This window comes from Falco peregrinus, chromosome 14 (assembly GCF_023634155.1).
Source record: "Falco peregrinus isolate bFalPer1 chromosome 14, bFalPer1.pri, whole genome shotgun sequence".
NCBI classification, from domain to species: Eukaryota; Metazoa; Chordata; class Aves; order Falconiformes; family Falconidae; genus Falco; species Falco peregrinus.
In genome coordinates, this window is record NC_073734.1 from 1,279,336 (window position 1) to 1,291,562 (window position 12,227).

The window sequence follows — 12,227 nt, forward strand, 5'->3', positions numbered from 1 at the left end:
CTGGAGAGGGCCTGCGTGTCCCCAGCAGCTGCGGGGACAGGGCACTGGGCTCTGCACCCCCAGAACCTGCTTCTGGTCCCAGACCCTTTGTGGCGCTTAGGCAACCACGTCTGGGGCAGAGCTCTGGTCCTTGCCACCGCTTGGTTCTTCAGCCAAGCAAGTGGCCTCCTGCCTCTCCTGCAGGAGCTGCTGGCTGTCCTGCACCAGCAAGGACCAGCAACGGAGGGGATATTCCGAAGAGCTGCCGGTGGGACAGAACTTCGGCAGCTGCGCGAGGCCCTGGACCGCGGCAAGGACATCGATGTAGGAAGCCAGCCTGCGCTGCTGCTGGCCGTCATCTTGAAGGTGAGCACTTCTGACCTGCAGCTGGAGGAGCTCCTGGCTGGCCTGCAGCGTTCAAAGGCTCACCTGCAGCCCTTGGCATTGCAGGACTTCCTGCGAAGCATCCCCACCAAGCTCCTCGTCGTCGACCTCTACGAGGACTGGATGGCAGCCATGGAGAGGGCCAGCAAGCAGGCCAAGGTGGAGGAGCTGAAAGCGTAAGTGTGGGCAGCAGCCTGCCTGGTGAGCAGGGACCGGGAGAGTTCTGGGACCTGCCTGCAAAGGCACGGGCTCCTCAGAAAGCTGTCTTTTCGGGCAGCTGCAAAGCTGTGCAACACGGCCGCTGGCTCCCACCCGCCTGGGGCCAGCTGCGGGGACGGCTGTGGGCACCCTCTGCTTCATCAGCCTTGTCTTCCTCTTCCCTCAGGGTGGCCAACAAGTTGCCTGCGGCCAACCTCCTCCTCCTGAAGCGGCTGATGGCCCTGCTGCAGCACATCGGCCACAACGCAGCCACCAGCAGAATGAGCTGCAGCAACCTGGCCATCTGCGTCGGGCCCAACCTGCTGAGCCCACCCAACGAGGACCTGCTCCCGCTGCAGGCCATGCTGGCGGTGACCGAGAAGGTACGCCCTACCCAGCAGCCAGTGCTGCCTTCCCGGCCCATCGGAGCTTGGCTGTTGCGAGGTCCCTGGCTGCCTCCTCCCTTGGGCCAGTGCTGGTGGGCTGGGTGCCTGGAAGAGCAACCCCCAGCCGCAGCCGCCTGCGCAGGCGAAGGGTCAGCAGTGGGAAAGGCTGCTTGACACGTCTGCAGGCACCTGGCTTGAGACCAAGGCTTTGATGTCTGCAGGTGAACGTGCTGGTGGAGTTCCTCATTGAAAACTGCGGGGACATCTTTGGGGAGGAGGTGGCCGGCCTCTCCCCTCCATCAGCCGAGGAGGTGCCAGCACCCATGGACAGGGGCACAGGTAGGAGGCGGGACTGAGGCTTGTCACAGACACTGGGGCTTGGGATGCCAGAAACCTCAACGCTGACGAGACAAGTGGTGTAGGGCTCGGCTGGGCTTTGCTTAGGTGTTCTTGACTTCCAAGAAGTCGCGCTGCTGCACGTGCTTTTGCTTTCCAGAGCTGCGGTGCGAAGAGCAAAGTGGCCCTGCAGGCACAGCAGAGACCCAGCGTCCGGCAAAAGCCTTTCTGGATGCAGCCGCCTCTGTGCTGGACATCGACAGCGGAGCTGGGGGAGACACAGGGGCAGGGCCCAAAGCGGCAGAGGTACGGCAGCTCCACAGACGCTGGGGCAACATGTCTCAGGTGGGACAGTAATTTCCCAGGAGGCCAAGCAGCCGCTGGGCCTCCTCCTGGCAGCCGCTCTCTTGTGCCTTTGGGGTTCCTCCTCTCCCCCCAGAGTGGTGCGTGCTAAGGAAAACTGGAAAGGCTGTTTCTGGAATGCACTTCATTAAGTGTGATCTGCTTCATCAAATAAAACATACCTACAAAATACCCACAAAAGGACAGAAAGGAGTAGCTGCCACCTTGAGAGGGCTTTTGCTCAAATCCTACTCCATCGCAGCTTCATCAAGTCTAGGCTGCGTTGCCTGGACTGTGCAAAATGTGCACGATGCAAAGCAGCATCTCCTCTGTAGAGCTCATACAGCAATTTGGCAGTCAGGCCCTCACTACCCCAGGCTGTCACTTGCCACCCGTTACCTCCCAAGTTTCTGGTTTAGGCACCTCCAGATTTGCCTCCAGGCACCCCCGAGGGCACGGCAGAGTCCCTGGCACGCCTGCCACAACTGACCAGCCTGCCCCAGGAAACCAGGTAGGAAGAGCTCCCCTTGCCTGACCTGAGAGCTCGCTGCAGGGGCTTGGGGCTTTCCCCATCTCATCACGCTGTGGGATGGAAAGGTTTGCAGGCTCCCACCAGGAGAAGGAAAAGTCAAGGAAAAGGAAGAGAAAAGAAGCCTGGGCAGAGGAGAGGGACAGCCAAGCACAAATAAAAAGGAGAAGAGAGGAAGCGATTTTGTGGACCCAAACCTGAGAAAATGCAGGAAGCTGCAGCACGTCAGGAAGGCCAGGTGCGTACCACGCGCTGCTGCCCATCTTTCCCAGCCCTGAACACGGCCCTAAGTCAGCCCAGCTGGCTGGCAAGGGCCGGCGAGGGCTGGTGCTGAGCAGGGTTTGGGATGAGTCCCACGGCAGCTCCCCGGGGGCTCCCCGTCGAGCCCTGCTGCGCGGCACAGGGGCACTGTCAGCATCCCTGCGCACGCACAGCTCCCTAGGGACATCACCCCTGGGGAGAAGGCACCGGAGCTGGCCTCGAGTGGAGGCCAGCAAGAGCTGTCCCTTCTGGGCCATGAGGAATTCCTCGGAAACAGCGTCCCCCAAAGAGGGGGGAACCAAATCCTGCCTCTTCCTGCCTCTGGGGGCTTATCAGAGCTTTCTGACTCTGTCGTTGCAGGTGCCGACTGATTTTCACCGGCTGAACAGCTGTGACTCCTGGGCCCCTGCAGCTGCTGTTGACAATAAAAGAATCTTTTCCCTCTCCTGACTGTGTCTGCCATAGGGTCTTGTGGAGTGGGGAGCGCTTGTGCTGGGGTGGACCCTCGGGGAGGAGATTGGGATGGTCCCTTGCCCCAGCACCCTTTCCAGCGGGCATCGGGGCTGAGCTGAGGGGCTTTAGGAGGAAAAGCAAAGCACAGAGCCACACAGGAGGGGGGGTTGGAAGGGACCCGTGGAGGTCCTCTGGGCCAAGCCCTCTGCTCCAGCACGCTCGCCTCGAGCAGGTCGCAGAGAACTGTGTGCCCTTGGCCTTTGAAGATCTCCAAGGACAGAGACTCCACAACCTCCTTGGGCAACCTCTGCCAGCATTTGACCGCCCTGGGGGGAAAAAATTGCCATTTCAGTCTCTCCTTTCACTGTACCACATTCCAGAACAGCCACGACATGACAAGCTCCCTACAGCTCTGGCAAAACCAAACTGGGTGGAAATCAGAAACTGGTACTGCTGTATAAGCAGCACAGCCTTTAAACCCAAACCAAGGGTTTAATTCTAAAGGTCAGCTGTTGGAGCACCATGAGGCTCTGGTGGGACAGCTCTGGAAAGAGTTAAGCCTACGCATCTTCAAAAGTTCTGCTCACCTTGGAAGAGGCCACATATGCAGGGCTAGCGCTGCCCGTACCCTGGAAGGTTAATTTAACCCTAATTTCTAAATAGCACTGCAGATACCATTTGAAGGGCACAGCACTGTCTGCCTCTGTCTCACTAGGAGCAAACACTGACCCGCTGGCTAATTATTCAGCTGCTTTGGGGGGGCGGGGGTGGTGGTGGTGGTGGTAATTTGCAGTAGATTTAAAAACCACCCTCTTGCCAATTCAAGTCTGCTCCGACTTCAGTGAGAGCAGCTGGGGAGAACTGCAGTCAATGCTGACATGCTCTTCAAAGCCTTCACTGCCCCCAGCCTGCACGGTTTGCTCAGAGAGCAACAGAATTGCCCGTCAGCCAGAACAAGGAACAGAATCACTAAAGCAGCATCCCCTCATCGGCACTGTTTTTAAGTTTATCTCCTCCGTGTTTTGCTGTCTCTCCATATGGCTGTTTTGTTATTAAAGGCAGTGTCGCCAAAGGCTTGAGGTAATAAACAATTAAATTAGTAAATGAAAAAAATTGTGTGCTAGAGGGGAGAAGCCAGTATGGGAATGGGAACTGCGTGTTCTGCCCTTGCTTACACCACACCTGACCAAGAGCCTTTATACATTGCCTGAAAAATCAGTTATCTGCAGTGAATCCCAGTGACAAGACAAATAGTTACAGCTTTTTTTCTTTTTTTAAAAAACAAACAAAACTTGGTCTCTTCTGCAAGGTCAGCTCCAGTTGAATGTGACAGCAGCGCATCCCTGGGAACGCCGAAGGGGATCTGCACTGAGCCACCAGGCACCCTCCTGAAGACGACGCAGCTGGCTGTACGACCGCTGCTGGAAACCAGGCAGCAGCGAGCTTCACCTGGAGCACAGGGCTCTGGATCAGGGAGGTCAGGGACCAGGCTGAAGGAGACAGGACCCCGCATTACGACTGTCATGAGAAGAGGAAATCCCAAGGAAGGTCTTCTGCCTCCTCCCTCGTTACAAGGCGCTGGGAAACCATTTGCGCCCTGTGGCAGCACATAACAGACCCAGCACGGGGGTTATGCAGGCAGAAAAACCTGCCACTGATTAAGAAAACTTACACCCTAGGCCTGTCTCTTCTTTCCTGATCACAGAGACGTGACATGCAGCTGCCTTCTGTGGTGCCAAGAGATGTCAGCCTTAGCAGCCACATAAAACATCTCCGAGAAGACAGCATGACAAAGAACAAGTAGGAAATGACCTAAGAATGATGCTTTTTCCTTTCTGCAGGGAGAGCAAACACTTCCATCAGTCCATAACAAGCCTTTGGCACTTGTCAATACGGCAAAAATCAGGCACTTAGGGAGGCAGGAAAAGAAGATGACAATGGAGCAAGGAGGAGAAACAGCCACTTTTGTCAGCAGGTTACATCAGCCCCCAGCTAAGCTGCAACAGCTCCTTCATGTTGACTCATTCCTCCAGTCTTTTTTCACCCAAGACAGACACAAATCCTCCCCTTGCTGGATCCAGAGGATTCCCTAACACGCTGGGCTGCCTGGCAGCTGGGAAAGCAATCTGACAGGGAAAAGCACACCCGACAGACACAGGATTTGACAGTGTGAGCACAGGACGACACACTGGTCCCAAGGGTCGCAGATCTGCAGACACCCTGGCAAGCAGGGATAAGCCAACCGAGGACGCAGGTATGCAGTCCCTACACCCCTCTTCCAACCCAAAAAGCCCCGTCTCAACACACAGATTTGGCGGGTTTTTACTTATTTTCTTCTGGTGGCAGAGATACTCCCTCCCTGCTGCTCCCTGCAACTGAGAATAGAACAGACACAACTCACCCAGCAGAGAGGAGAGGGGTACAGGGAAGCTGGTGCCTGAGGGGGACTGCAAGGAATTCCTGAAGTCACTATCCCAAAGTGAAGTTCACCACAAATCATGCTGGCTTGCTCAGGTAATGATCTTGTCTCCCACAAAGCCAGCAGCAAGCTTGCCTTAACAGGAAGAGCAATTATCACTCGAGGGTTAAGAGTACCACCGGGGTGGCAGCACGGCCACCTGCATTACAGCATTTTCCTTTTCTGTTTCAAACAAGACACCAGCCTTTCGTTTGCCCTGTTGCCGCCCCTTAAATTAACCTCATTCAGTTTGTCAAGCTGTCCGTCAGTCTGCATAACATTCCCGATGCAACGCTCCTGTGAAAATTTCAGTCGATAACTCGCCCTTTCAATTGGAGACCATGATCTCTGAGCCTCACAGCCACCGTTTGCAGACTGGCCAACAAATGGGAGACAGGGAAATGACGGCTCACCACCCTGCAGCAACCTCCAAGCAGGAACCAGAGCAGCGGCTTTGGCGCTTTAGAGGACACAAGGCTTGGGTTCAGGGACACGGGGGAATGAAGGATGCCCGTGTCACCCATCAGCTGGGCTAAGGCACAGCGCAGCCTGCTCCGCTCTCAGGTGGACACGTGCGCGTCACCCTGACACCCGACTGCATCTCAGGCTTTATCTCCACAATTATTCAGTCCCCTCTGCTTCCCGTCAAGGAGCTGCCAGGCAGCGTAAGGCAGCCAAGGGCAAAACTTCAACTGGGGCAGCAAAAGAGCGGCAGAGCAGGCAGCTGCTGAGGGCCAGGGCGCAGCTCGGGCACATCTCGCCCACGCCCGCGCTGCTCCCATCAGGCAGCCTCAGCAGCACCGTGCCCGGAGTCTGTCTGAAGAGCCTTTGGTGAAGCGGCTGATGGAGCAGGTTCCCAGGACCTGCCTCCTGGCACGTCTCCATGAGAGCAGCAGCTGCCCTGAAAAGCAGAGATGCTCACCATGGGGGAACTCAGCCCCGTGGAGTCAGCAGGGGGGATCATCACACACACAGAGTCACAGAGCGGCTGGGGCTGGCGAGACCTCTGGAGACCATCTGGTCCAAGCCACTGCTCAAGCAGAGCCCGTCTTTATTGCAGGGAAAGAAACCGTCCCTGAGCCGCCTCGTGTTACTGCTCTAGTGACTGATCAGCCCCAGGACTGGCAGAGATGGCGGTGAAGCACGACAGGCTTTATTGCCCAGTCCCATGGGTTAGGGCCCTGAGGCAACGGAGGGGCAGATGTACCCTGCAAGCCCCCCGGCTACACCGCGAGCTGCCCGGGGAGGAGGGAGGCATTGCACCGGGACAGCAGGACCCGAACAGCTCTGCGGGTCACTGCCTGCGACAGGCATGCAAACCCATCATTTCAACACCAGTACCAGCCATCCCTGGTGGCTTGCTCTCGCCACAGATGGAAAGCGGGTTTTCATGGTGGATTCAAAGAAAGCTGCCCTGGGAATCCCTCCCCCACTTGGAGGTTACTGTTGTCCCCCAAACAGCTGGAAAAGCAGCAAGGAGGAAATTCGCCCCCCTCCCCCTTGGCCCAGGAGGCTGAGCCTGGCCTCTCGCACGCTGCCTGATGCTTTACCCGCAGACCCAACCAAGCCCACAGAGCCAGGCCTGGGTGAACCAGCTCCACAAATCCAGCCCACCTAGCGTGGAGCAGAACAAACCTCCTCCCAACCCTGTTTTTAAGCCCCTCACAGATCCCACCTCCAGTGAGCGGCACAGCCCACCCAGCGTCCGCACAGGAGCCCTCCCTGGCTGCACCAGCCCTGCCCCCCCCTGCCAGGGCAGCGACCCAACCGCCTCCTGCCACGCAGCTTGTCAGCTGCAGCCTCCATCAGTTCAACGGCCTTTCCCTGCGGCTGGCCCCCCGAGATGCCCTGCAACGCGACGGAGCCCACACGCTCTGTAGCTACACAACCCTTACCGTTATCTTTTTGTGCAACACCACAGCTGGTTGGGCGCCCAGCAGGTGTGAAACTCACCTCACCACAGGCAGGCTGAGGACAAACTTCACACCCCAGACTCTGTCACAAACAGCAGTCTGACACAAAGCAAACGCAGACCTAATGGGGAAAGCGTCGGGAAATCCATGCCCTTCCAGGAGCAAAGGGCCACAGGGGCCTCTTGATCTCAGAGCTCCAAAGACACGACTCTCCGTTAAATACCGTCCAGAAAACAGAGGGAAAACTTGTAAAGATGATCCAGACTCATTTCTGCACAAACATCTATGCAAGCTGTCTATTTTACTGAGGGGTGCCCCAGCTAAAACTGCCCCCAGAGCCAGGCTCCTCTCGCTGCGTTGGGACGGAATATCTTGCTTTCTCTCCGAGACAGCAATATGGGAACGTTGCATGTAAAAATCAGGCCACAGGCTGCTACAGACCAGTCAATTTTCATTGGGAAATAGCCCCACAGATACTTACCATCTCTACACAGAAGGAAGCAGGGATGACAGCCTGATTGGAGAGGTGGAGAGTTTTGGACGCATCTTGTAGAACTTCAATACTGCTGGAATTTATCTCACTCAGATGCACGTAGACAACCCGTTCTTCTCCAATGCTCACTAAACAGATATTCTGCTCCAGGAAGCAGGTAGGAAAGAAAAAAGAAAAGCAGGGGAAGTTAAAAAATATGAGACAGCTCTAAGTGTCCTCCTCGACTGGGCGATAAGTACGGCTGTTGGAAGTTTTCAGTGTTGCAAGGCTGACACAGAAGGCCTGGGGCAAGTGCAGGCTCGGGAGTGACCCCCATCTGAAAGCCACAAGCTCCCGTTCTCAGGGGACAGAGAAACCCTGGGTCCCACGCTCTCCTTTCCAGACCTCCTCCACAGTTAGCTCTCCTTTCTCTGCCTTGTGCCTGCTCCCGCTCCTTCTGCCGCTCAGCCTTGCCCCAAACCTCCCTGACCGCTGCTGCTGCACAGCGACACTTGGACAGTTACTTCTCTGACATTCCCAAAAATGCACCTCTGAAAACCAGCACAAGCCAGAAGCGAAGCAGGCTCTTCAGAGCAGAGATCGTGCAAGTTATGGCCTCTGATGTGTGCTTATGTGTATTCCTGGTATGGCATGAATAACAGGCATTAATTATTCATTACATCATTCAAGTGGTGTTTTTTCTCTTGACAGTCAGAACCAAAAGCTTTCTCCTTGCAGAACTGGCACAGACTACTGGAGGAGGAACACAGATCCCTTTGCTAAACCACCTTCCCACATCATTAAAAACAACGAGAATTTGTCCACTCTTGCGGTGGATTTCACTGGTTCCAAACACCTCAACACTTCAACAGGATCTGAATGCATAGAACTCCCAACACTGACCAGACGCCGTATGATTCACTGGAGGGCACAGAGTACGATTTAACCGAAAAAGAAACCAGCTTCCACGATGTAAAACCTTTAATGATGTCTGGCTCAAGGAAGTGGTATTGACCGCTGTCAGAATCACCAGCCCAACTCAGCCAGAAGCAGCAGCATCCAGAAATGCTCATCCCTTGGCAGGGCACTGCTGCGTGCAACTAAGAGCCAAAAACCTCACCTACCAAGGCTGGGGCCTCCAAAATAAGGAACTGAAGCCATGCACGATGATGCATGTCTGGGCGATGCTGCCCAAAGCTCCCAGGAAGGAGGAGCTGCAGGGAAGAGCTGCGCCTCGCCAGCCAGCTCAGCTTCCCGGTGACAGCGGGACAGCAGCAGCAAAGGCAGGGCAGAGCCCTTTGGGGATGAGCGGAACAACATCTGGAGGATGCCCAGGAGAGCTGCCTTCTGTCAGCCTGTGTACTAACACCACGCATCCTCACCACCAAGGAGAGGGCTTCAGAAACGCTACCCCTTCATCTACAGGGTTCTAAAAGGGACAAGGAAAATGCCATGCAACAGCGTTACAGGCAACATGGCACAGGGAAAGGCAGCAACAAGCGATGGCAGCTCTGCCACCAGTAACGCCAGCGCTGGGATTTACCAGCTCCTTCATGCAGATGACACATGCCAGACTGGAGCTGGCACGCGTTCACCTGCAAACAAAATACCCGACAACGGAGCTGTGGAGGGACTCTGCACAGCCTGGATGAAAGATCTGTACCACGTTCTGCCTGAAACGGTGGTAAAGACCAGGCATCGACACTGGGCACCCCAGCCTAAGGCAAGAACGAGCTTTGAAGTTCTACTGGAACACACTGCAGCGATTCCCAAGGTCAGACTTGCAGCCGTACGGGTAGGATCTGCCACCAGCGCAGGACACGTAACAAGACAGCCAGCTCTTCTGCCAGCCCAGAAAGCTTTGGGTGCGTCAGCTACCAGGGAACTACTGGAACTGCACTGCAACCAGAAGACAGACCTATAGAAAATGCAACGCATCTAGTCCTTTCTTTAGGCACAGCTACGCTTCTCCAGCTGAAATGCTCGCCCTTTGGGCAAAACATTGACACGTTCACGTCCAAACAGAAAAGATTAAGGTAAGGTCAACTTTCAATTTATAAATTGTTAGCCCAAGCGTAAAAGCTTTTCAAGGTACCTGTAGTTCAAAATCCAGCTGACATTTAAACAACTGGTTATTCCAGTGGGGAGAAACCCTCCTCTTTCGGGGAAGCATGCCTTCTGTTTGCAAGCAACTGTTTTGTCAAACTTGAGACTTCCCTGCAAAGCCTGCATTGCCTGGCCTTGCTGTTGACTGGTTTACATGCACATCCCCAGCAGCCAGGGTTGAGATGACCAGTGGCATCCAAGGGATTTGGCATCATCGTTTCAATTTGGTTTATAAAAAGTTTATATCCCTGCAATTGTTTTCAAAATGTCAGCCTTCCTTTCTGTTACAGAAAGCTTCACGTTCTCGGGAATCCTCTGATATCCCCTTCCGTGCTCAGAGAGAGGACAAGACATTTTAAAACAGCTGCTTCAAAAGTTAGTATCCTTTTAAATTAAAGTTTAATTAACTAAATTTGTTCTCGATTTCAGCCAGTGGAAGCCAGGACACCAGATACAACGTTCTCTTGCCTACACTTTGTTGTTGCTGCTGTATATGCCTGAACGCAAATGTCCTGTAGGAGCCTTTAGTCCAGGAATGCTTTGCCTCACCCCTTTTCAAGCTTGGTAGGGAAAAAAAAAGAAAAGAAAAAAAAGCTTGTGCTCCAGATGCAAGCAGTGTGGAGTCTCATGCGTCTTTGGCTGGGGCTTTTGGCAAAGAGATATGATGGATATTTCTCAGGCGGGATGGACCTGACTTTCAGGAAAGCTTAAATCCAGCTTTACAGAAATCATCATTTCAGCACGGTCTCTTACACCGCTCTTGCTTTAGTGGTATTCAGCGATGTCCCCGTGCGCTCCCGAACAAGAGTTCTAATGAAGCAGCGGTTGCTGCTCATCTCGTAACGCAGGAGAGCGAGAGACCCAGGAATTGCTCTGGGTTTCAGACTGGGCTTGTTATCCCGCCTCACACGTCCGTAATTAAACACCATCTCAGACACTTAGATTTCCACCTAAGAGGACACCACCCTTCTCTAGGCATTAGCTGCTACTTATGCCATGAATCCCTTCTTTCCGTGTCCGCACCAGCCACATATTGTCACGTTCTCCTTTTCCCTGGCAGAACCCCTGTACACTTTATGCCCCACCAAGATGAGTCACACAAAGGCACGCGTCTCGCCTAGCACTCACCAGCGGGGATCTTTCATTCCCAAACACTGAGACACTAGCCACAGTGTCCTGCCTTCCTATCGCCTGGGCTTCCAGCGTCAACGGGATCTCTACCGAGCTGTGAGGCTGGATAATCCCACACGGCACAGGGCTGGAGTACCACACAGCAGCATCCTCCTTGTGCTCCTATAAGGGACAGAATCAAAGACAACTTCAGAGTGACCTCTGAGGAAACTCCAAGCTTCTTAACATCCACCACAACGGCAATTCACCCACATTTTTAAAAATCCCTAGGAGAAAGCAGAAAGGCACAACACAAGGAGCAAGATTTGTATGGGCCTAATTAGCATCCTCACAGGGTCCAAAAGCTGCTGCACTCGCAAACGCCCACTCCGGTGCTGGCGGCCTCCTTGCAGCAGCTTTTCACAACCCTCCAAGTTCTCCTGCATGAAAGCACCCCAAAGACTAGAACAAAACTGCTTTCTGAAGAGTTCAAACCGCTCCTGAAGTTCATATTCAGGTAGCTTCCCGTTCTCTCCAAAACTTTAGGTTTGAATATAAAACAGCAAGGTCTTATCCAAACCCCGTTTCTTTCCTAATAAACCCCTCGATAACGACGTTTGAGGGCAGGAGGCGAACACGACGCCAAGCCTGAGGAAGGACTCCATAGCAGCCTGGAAGATCGCTGTCGTTCACAAGGGTCAGCATCCACTCGCAAGGGAACTTCAGAAAGCACCGTCCAAATGTCAGAACAGGGCTGAGCACGTGCAGCGGAGGAACGACACATCCGGGTGAAGAGATGACCAAAGGGAATTAGAGACACTGAGAGAACGTAGAAGTTGTTTACTCCCCAAACAGCATGAAACAGACACAACGCATTTGTCTCTGCCAGATAGACATTTCCTACCTCTACGGCAATCGATCACCTCTAACTTCTTCTTACTCAACAGCCTCTTGTAAAGGAGGGGCAGCCCCAGACTCCCGTGGCAGAGGCTGCCCAGTGCCCTGCCCCAGTGCTCTCTCATCAAGCTTTGCCCCTCCCTTGCCCCAGGAGGCCGGCAAGGACCCTCCCACAGTCCCAGCAAGGCACGAGCTCTGCGGGAGCCTTCCCGCTGAGGACCAGCGCTCCCCAAAGCTCAAGGAAAACAAGACTCCCGCATCTCAGTAAAAGCAACTCCCTCCTCTCCCGTACCGCTCTCGCCCTGCCTGAAACCTCAGCCGCTTGCCCCCGCGATGGAGGGCACCAGCACCGCCTGCCTCTCGCAGTGGGTGACCAGCCTCTCCCAGCTCCTGCAGCTGCCTG

At 54.6% G+C, this 12,227-nt stretch overlaps 1 pseudogene; it reads right to left on the minus strand.

Annotated features, from left to right (window-relative positions):
* Positions 1-6,549: 6,549 nt before the first annotated feature.
* Positions 6,550-12,227, minus strand: part of LOC129785694 (hydrocephalus-inducing protein homolog) — a 67,215-nt pseudogene continuing 61,537 nt past the window's right edge.